Source organism: Paramisgurnus dabryanus, chromosome 10, assembly GCF_030506205.2.
Source record: "Paramisgurnus dabryanus chromosome 10, PD_genome_1.1, whole genome shotgun sequence".
NCBI classification, from domain to species: domain Eukaryota; kingdom Metazoa; phylum Chordata; class Actinopteri; order Cypriniformes; family Cobitidae; genus Paramisgurnus; species Paramisgurnus dabryanus.
The window spans coordinates 5,886,896-5,894,770 of record NC_133346.1 but is presented as its reverse complement, the minus strand read 5'-3'; the positions used below and the strand labels follow the sequence as shown (position 1 = coordinate 5,894,770).

The 7,875-nt window shown below is 35.1% G+C and overlaps 1 pseudogene; it reads right to left on the bottom strand.

Moving 5' to 3' along the window:
* Window positions 1–371: 371 nt before the first annotated feature.
* LOC135746432 (trace amine-associated receptor 13c-like) lies at window positions 372–1,394 on the bottom strand (annotated as a pseudogene).
* Window positions 1,395–7,875: the final 6,481 nt, after the last annotated feature.

The following is a 7,875-nucleotide window of genomic DNA, read 5'->3' as shown; positions in this document are numbered from 1 at the left end:
CGTTTTGTACCTTTTTTTCTAACAGTGTAATAAACTAGGAATATATGGTCTTTATGAATATATTCATTGTGATAAAGACAGGAACATGTACATAGGTGTTTTGTTTTATAGCTTCTTTAGAGTACTTACAGTATTGTATATTTTGCTAGGCTCTTTTGTCTTATTAGCAACATGTTTTTGTTGTAAATTGTTGTTTAAATTCTGCTGTATGGGTAATGCATTTACAGTAGATACATGTCTCAGTATTTACAGTAGATATATGTACTGTACTGTGGCCAGCATGTCAACAATCACCTAGATTTACAATTATTACAACAAACACAGCAAATGAGTTAAACACAGTGATACAATGCACTACTCATACACAGACATTATGAATGATGATCTGCAGCAATGTGTACAAGAGCGGATGCCTGGTGAAATATTTTAAGAGTGATGATGTGTTTAAGTGCCTTTCTGAACCAGGGGTAAAAGAAAGCATATATAAGGGGATTAACTCCTGAGTTCACATACATAGTCCATGATAGGAAATTGGCTGTGGCAAGAGGAATTACGGTATTACCTGTGAAAGAAAAAATATAAAAGGGTATATAACAAAGCAGATGAATTGCCACAATGATTCCTAATGTGAGAGCGGCTTTGTGGTCAGATGTCCTCTTCACTGAACCCTCTGTTAGATGTTTTCCTCTCTTCAACAAAGAGTTTATAATTTTCACTTGTCATTGTGCAACAAAGAAGATCCTCAAATATAAAGTTATGATTGTGAAACCAGGAATCAATAACATAACAAAGAGATCAAGCACTCTCCATCCAAAACTAATAACAAAGCTACACTCTCCAGTACACACACCAGATCTGTGTAAGACATCAGTGGCAAAATATCCATGACTGAGCACAAAGGAAGTATTGTAAGCTGATGCACAAAACCAGCTGAGAAAAATAGCCACTAAACTTTTAGTCATGGTTATTTTCTGTGTGTACAGTAAAGGGTAAATCACAGCAGTGAAACGATCAAGAGCAATTAAAACTAAATTACTAAGAGATACAGTGAGAAACAATCCAAGGAAAATTATGAACAGTCCACAGAAAATTTCTCCAAAGTACCAGCACGTCTCGATCAGTTTGATGGCCTCCACAGGTATCGCAATAAGTCCTACGAACAGGTCGGCCACAGCCAGAGAGAGAATGAGCATGTTGGTTGGAGTGTGAAGCTTCTTGAAGTGAGAGATGGAGATGATCACCAGCAGATTCATAAACACAGTCCATACTGACAGCAATGAAAAAAACACATACATGATATTGTATTGACCTGTGGAGCGTTTTATCTTGATGCATGATGAGTTAATGGCAGGAAAGCAGTATTGAGTCTCATGATCTTCTGTCTCATAGGCCATGAGTAAAGCGTTTGATCTCCTTACTGTTCTTTCATTTATAAAGTATCTGAATTATACTGACCAACCCATTTACCACACTCTTAAAATGAATGTGTTAAATTAACACATCTTGTGTCTAGTTAAGGACAACACATCTAGTGTGTTGTCCTTAATTTAACACATCTCTGTGTTATTTTTGGAACAACACACGTTGTGTTGTTTTAACACATCTTGTGTTGTCCCTTTTATTTTTTATGAACTTAAATGACACATAATGTGTTAAAAACAACACATAATGTGTTAAATATTTTAACACAAAATAATGTGTTAAAATCAACACATCCTGGATGTGTTAATTTTAACACACTGTTTTGTGTTAAACTATTTAACACATTATGTGTTATTTCGTGTTGATTTTGAGTTCATATAAATAAAAGGGACAACACAAGATGTGTTAAAACAACACAAAGTGTGTTGTTCCGAAAATAACACAGATATGTGTTAAATTAAGGACAACACACTAGATGTGTTGTCCTTAACTAGACACAAGATGTGTTAATTTAACACATTTATTTTAAGAGTGCACCCACTCTGATGCTGCATAATGACTTTTTTTATAGCTTCAACGTCAATCAAATACGTACAAAGCTTTTGTTGTTGTTTTATCAAGTATCTTAAAGTTATGTAAGTGTGAAAATAGGGTCTAATGAATACCTTTATATTTATTTAAGATCATCTACACAGAATGGAGTCAGAGATTCAGAATTGTTGTGTATGATGTGGTCACTCCATTTTTAGGTATCAGATCTCTGACAGATTGTGGGAGGACATTATTCTTTTGTGATCTGGCTACATCAGTCATATGAAAAAGAAAGTATATTTCTTTTCCTTTGAGTTAGATGGCTTTATGTATCAGGCCATAAGAAAATCATATGGATTTTTAAATAAGATACAGTAACAAAACATCTGAACAATGGCATCACACAACAACACAACATATTACACGGTCATGTTTGTTTACAAAAACAAAACAAAATCCTAGGCCAGAATGGAGAAGCCATGCATGCTTATTCAGTAAATCTTAAAGTACATTAATCTCTTCTTTACAACATTCCATTAGTTTATTGAGGTTTAAATTGTAGGCATTTGATCATGCGCAGCTTTCTCAACTTTCCAGCACACCATTTCAATAAGGTCGAGGTCTGGACTTTGACCAGGCCATTGCAACATTTTGATTCTTTTCTTTTTCAGCCATTCTGTTGTACAGCTGGTGTGCTTGTGATTATTGTCCTGTCACATGAGCCTACTTTGTCTAAGCTTTATGTGTCAGACAGATGGACACATTTAAGGATAGACTAGTGCTTCCATGTTAAGTTTCATGAGTCTGAGATGTGCCTCAATACAGTTATATAAATTCAAATGAACAGCCAAAATAAAACAATAATGTAATAAGTAAGGGATAATGTAGAGGCAGCCGGTAGAGATACGGGTCCTGATCACACTGTCGGGGCTTATTTCCCAATAACTACCGGCTGCCTCTACATTATCCCACTTATTACACGGCTACTTGCCACATAAGAAAAAAAACTGGACATGAATATGAATTTGAAACAGTTAATTGTTATATTTGTTTAAAATTAACATTTTTATCCTTCCGCGAAACTTTGCACAGATGCATAAAATGATCGTAATACCTTATTAAGATCCTCTGCTTCATACTTGTCTGTCTCCATTTTTTTCTTTTTTAGCCAGTCTTTGAGAAGTTTTAATGCCCATTCTGTATTTTTTTGTGTGTTGGCTTCGTAGCTGTCATGCTCTATTTTGTCAAGTTCAGTCTCAGTAAGCTGTCTGTGTCTTTTCGTGGTTGTCCAGTGTTTGTCACAAGATGGCGCCAAACAGTAATCTTTATTGATCTTTATTGGGGCGGAGCGATTTTACTCGTACAAGTAGTACCGGCTATGCGTTACTACTTTGGAGCGGTTATTATTTGAAAAGAACGAACCTGCAAATGTCTCAACTGACCAATCAGAATCAAGCATTCCAGAGAGCCGTGTAATAAAATGAAAGAATGTTTTAAGAAAGATTTGGAATTTAAAACATGATGTCAGTACAGGCTTTGTCGCTGGCCAACAGGGCCGTTTTAGGCATAGGCGAACTAGGCGGTCACCTAGGGCACCACTAGGTGCAGGTGGGCGCAAAAAAGTTTATATACGTTTGGACTGGTGCTTCACTGAATTGAATGGGGGGAAAATGAGCACTGCAAGAAAATAAAAGATAAACTCTGAATGTTGCTTTTTTAACACAAAAATGGACAGCAAAATATTTCACCAGCATCAGACAGAAGGTGGTATGTTTGATTTGCCCAAAAGTATTGCAGTTTTTAAAGATCACAACCTGCTTTCCTCTGCTTTTAACAGAGATTTTTTCATGATATGAAACATTTTGATGCTCTTGTGATCATTTGCCCTTAAGATAATTCATCATGATTAAACAATAATAAAAATATAGTAAATGTACTTTCATTTATAGTAAGAAACCACAAATATACCATGTTTTCACTATAACAACGATTATATTTTTTGTAAAAAAAAAACTATTGCATTGTAATCAATCTGCTAAAATTATGGTTGGCTGGAATACTGTCAGTCTGATGCCTATATGCCATTGGTTCAGAGTTGTGTATGGAATCAGTTACTGCCTGATCATTAATAACATGCAAAGTTAGCATTTTCTGTGCTCAACAACACCATTAGACCACTCAAAGGTCAAATAAAAAATTGTTTCAGTTTAAAGCACGCAAAATAATTTTTCCCTTATACAACTTTAATAGACAATGAAAGAAATTGTCTTTTTTCGTTTTATTTAACTGCTTTGCTGAATTTAATGGATTTAAGATTTGAGTGTTACGTGATTACGTGATTTTTACTTGATTTGTGTTTTTTGTATGTAACATTGCATGTAAAATTGTATGATCTTGTTTGGGTTTTACGTCAAAATGGCCCTGTTGACCTGTTTAGCCTTTCCTATGGAAGTCACCAGTGACTTAATTATCTTCATCATCATATTTTTTTACTAATGCTTGTGTAAGAAAACCTGAATGCTGTTAAAACTCAGAGGACCAATTATTATTGTTATGTTTGCTATGTTTTGTGCAGTTTTGCTGCAGAGGTGTTTGCCCACTGAACTATATTTATATAATTCATTAGAAGTGTGAAATAAACACATGCTGATGCAACAGCTTCTCTTCTCTTGTGTCAATGATATTTCATGTTGTTTTAATGATGTAACCCAATAAGTTATCCCTCCACTAAACTAATCCAAAGGTCAAATTAAGTGCCTTTGCTGTATTAAAGGTCAACTTTGATGCTAACATTGGCTATGTTGTGTGATGTACGTATATTTCACTTCTGTGGGCATTGCATGGTAACATACAGACACTATTGAAAGCCATTTTCAGGTCACTACTACAGCAAGGTCCTGATTGGTTAACGCGGCACGGAAATCCTCCCAAGTTCAAATTTTTCAACTCGCGCGTTTCCCACAGCAACTCTCCATTCGCCCCGCGCCTACCGCGTGTACCATGCCGCAGGATGCCTAATCGCATCTTTGCATTGACTTAACATGTAAATCACCCGCGCTTGTCGCCTCTACCGCGGCTGGTGTAAACGCAGCATTAGAGCGTCCGACTCTCATGCCACTCCAGAGCGATTTGAATCTCACTCAGGGTGGGTGCGAGTAGAACTGTTTATAATTCTAAACACATTTTATTTCAATAGTTACAAGAAATAGCTTAATACCCCGAATAATCAATATAAATTTATTTTAGAGTGTACCATTGTACAAAACTGACCAATCTAAGCAGAGGTCAATAACTCATAGCACATACTGATAAAACATTAAATGTAGCCAGTCTTATATTGAATGCAATGCAAATCCAAAAACATAGGTAGCATCAATAATGTCTAAAAATCATTCTTTATAGTGATCAGTTTTATTTTTAATCAAATACATATACAGTGTCCTCCAAGTGCTGGGACAATAAAGGCAAAATTGCTCTGTTTAATGTAGAGTCAACAGCTTACCAATTTACCAACTTAACAGAGCACATTTGGATCTTAATACTTCTATCTGTGATCATATTGAGACAATACTGCCCTCCAAAGCCTAAGTGCAGTATCTACGCAAACACTGAAACTGAGAAAAATGGCTTTAAAGTTTTTACACTAGCCAGCCAAACATGTTGTAGGTAGATTAGTGGTAATGCATTCATGTAATGCCTTGTTAGGAAGAAATTTTTTATAGATAAAAACCATGACCACCGATGTGACCTTTGACTCCCAAAATGCAGATACTGCACTCTGCCTTTGAAAGACCTTACACAACTAAAACACTATTGCAAAAGCAAAGTGCAGTATCTACGAACTAAATGTGTTCATTCAACTTTTTCTCATGCTTCTTAATACATTTTGATTGTTTTTAATAACTGTAATAGTTTTATTTATGTTTGTGAATGCTAAAAATGCTCCTTTTTACCAAAAAGAGAGTATTTAACTCACTTTATTAATTTTTATTTATTAAAAAAAATACATTAGACGAGGTTTGCTTTAAAACAGTAGTTAAAAATTAACATAATTTAAAAATAGAAGAACATGTTTGTCCCAAAGACATTATTGTTTCAAATGTACTATAAGTGGTAACTAACAGTATGTACATTTTAGTTAATTTTCATCTCAAAGTAGCACAGTTATGTAAACTTAGATATTTTTAAGATTAGCTTAAGAAGTACTAAACTAAATGTTTTAATAGTAAGTAGCCTACAAAATTAGTTCGTGGAGAAAGAGCACTTATTATGGAAGTGTACTTTTTCACATAGTGTGCTTTCTGCTGGCCTGGCTGCGCTCGTCAGGTTGACTGCATGGGCTCCGCTATCTTTGCCTAACAATAAAACTTTACCAGACTCTTATCAACTTTTGAAGGAGTAACCCCTGCCAATACAATTTGATTAGCTGCCTAAAAAGTGGAGAGATGTTCGAATCAACAAACACCAATGCGCTTGAATCGGATTATATCATTATTGTCAGAGGATATTGCCTTCAATGGACGAGCACAGGTAGGTCAAAACTTGCTAGCAGCTGGCTAGTCAATGTTAACTACTTATAAAGCTGTAATTTGCCTTAGCATGAGTTATTATTTAGCTATCTTCCTTACCAGTATTTGTTTATTTGCGTTTTAACGCGAGTTCAACCATCATTTGGCCGCGGGATTGTGCCATGGTTTGTTGTTTCTGTGTGTTACGATCGGGGGAAACCGCAGTATCTGCGGTATCAAAGCCGGGGAAACAAAGCCAAAACGCAGTAACATCACTTACTGCGGTTTGCCTTGGTATTAGCATGGATTTTGTAGTTACTGCAATTTTGACACCCTCATTTCTCTGAAACGGGACAAAATTGAACCAGGAGACTTTGTCACAAGACAGAACAGATGTCATAAAGCTCATTTCAAGCCTTAACTCAATTTCGACCAAGTGTGTAGTTACTGCGCTTTGGCTTTGGACGGCAGAATAGTCTGACGTGTGTTATGTACTGTAATAAACAGATGCATTCATTGTTCACACATGAAAAGCAGAAAATGTGCTGTTGTTTTTGCACTGTAAAAAATACTTTGCTGCCTTAAATTTTTTTTGTTAAATCAACTCCAATTTTCAAGCCATGTCAACAAAGATGAGTTGTCACAACTTATAAAATATAGTTGAGAAAAGTCAACTTAATTTTATAAGTTATAACAACTCACCTGTAGTTATAACAACTCATCTCTAGTCAAGATAAATAACAGTAAGTTGAAATGACTTGTAAATCCGAGTTGATTCAACAAAAAATTTTAAGGCAGCAAAGTATTTTTTACAGTGTGGGATAACACACAGGATGAAATGTTGTTGTTCTTTGTTGGTAAAGCATTTGTGTGATGAAACATATTCAAATGTTAATAAGATGTGACATTCTGTACAAATTTGTCTCCACAGCAAACAGCAATTTTGCCGTTACTGCCCCAATACTTCTGGAGGGCACTGTACATTCACAGTATGGGGTTAGCATTTTGGGGACAAATCCAACCATTTCAGGAAGATAAATCATTATCTGTTTATCTCAGCTAAACCATAATGAAGTCTTATAAGAGTTATTATATTCACTTACAGTATGAGTGTTTTTATTTAATCAAAACCACAACAGGTATAGCTTTTCATCATTGAATTAACATAAGTGCAATGAACAGAAAAAATGTAGATTGAACACTATGAGACAAAAAGGCACAAAGAAACATTTAGATATTTTGTAAAGATAGAGAGATTGAGCTGTTCTGCTGAGGTCATTAACCAATAAAATATTACACAAGCACTTTATCAAACAATTAAATATTAAACAACCATCTACTAAAGCATTCACATAAAAAGCTTAAATCTGCTCTGTTTCTGCTTAAATTGTTAAAAAAGCCATGAAAAGATGAA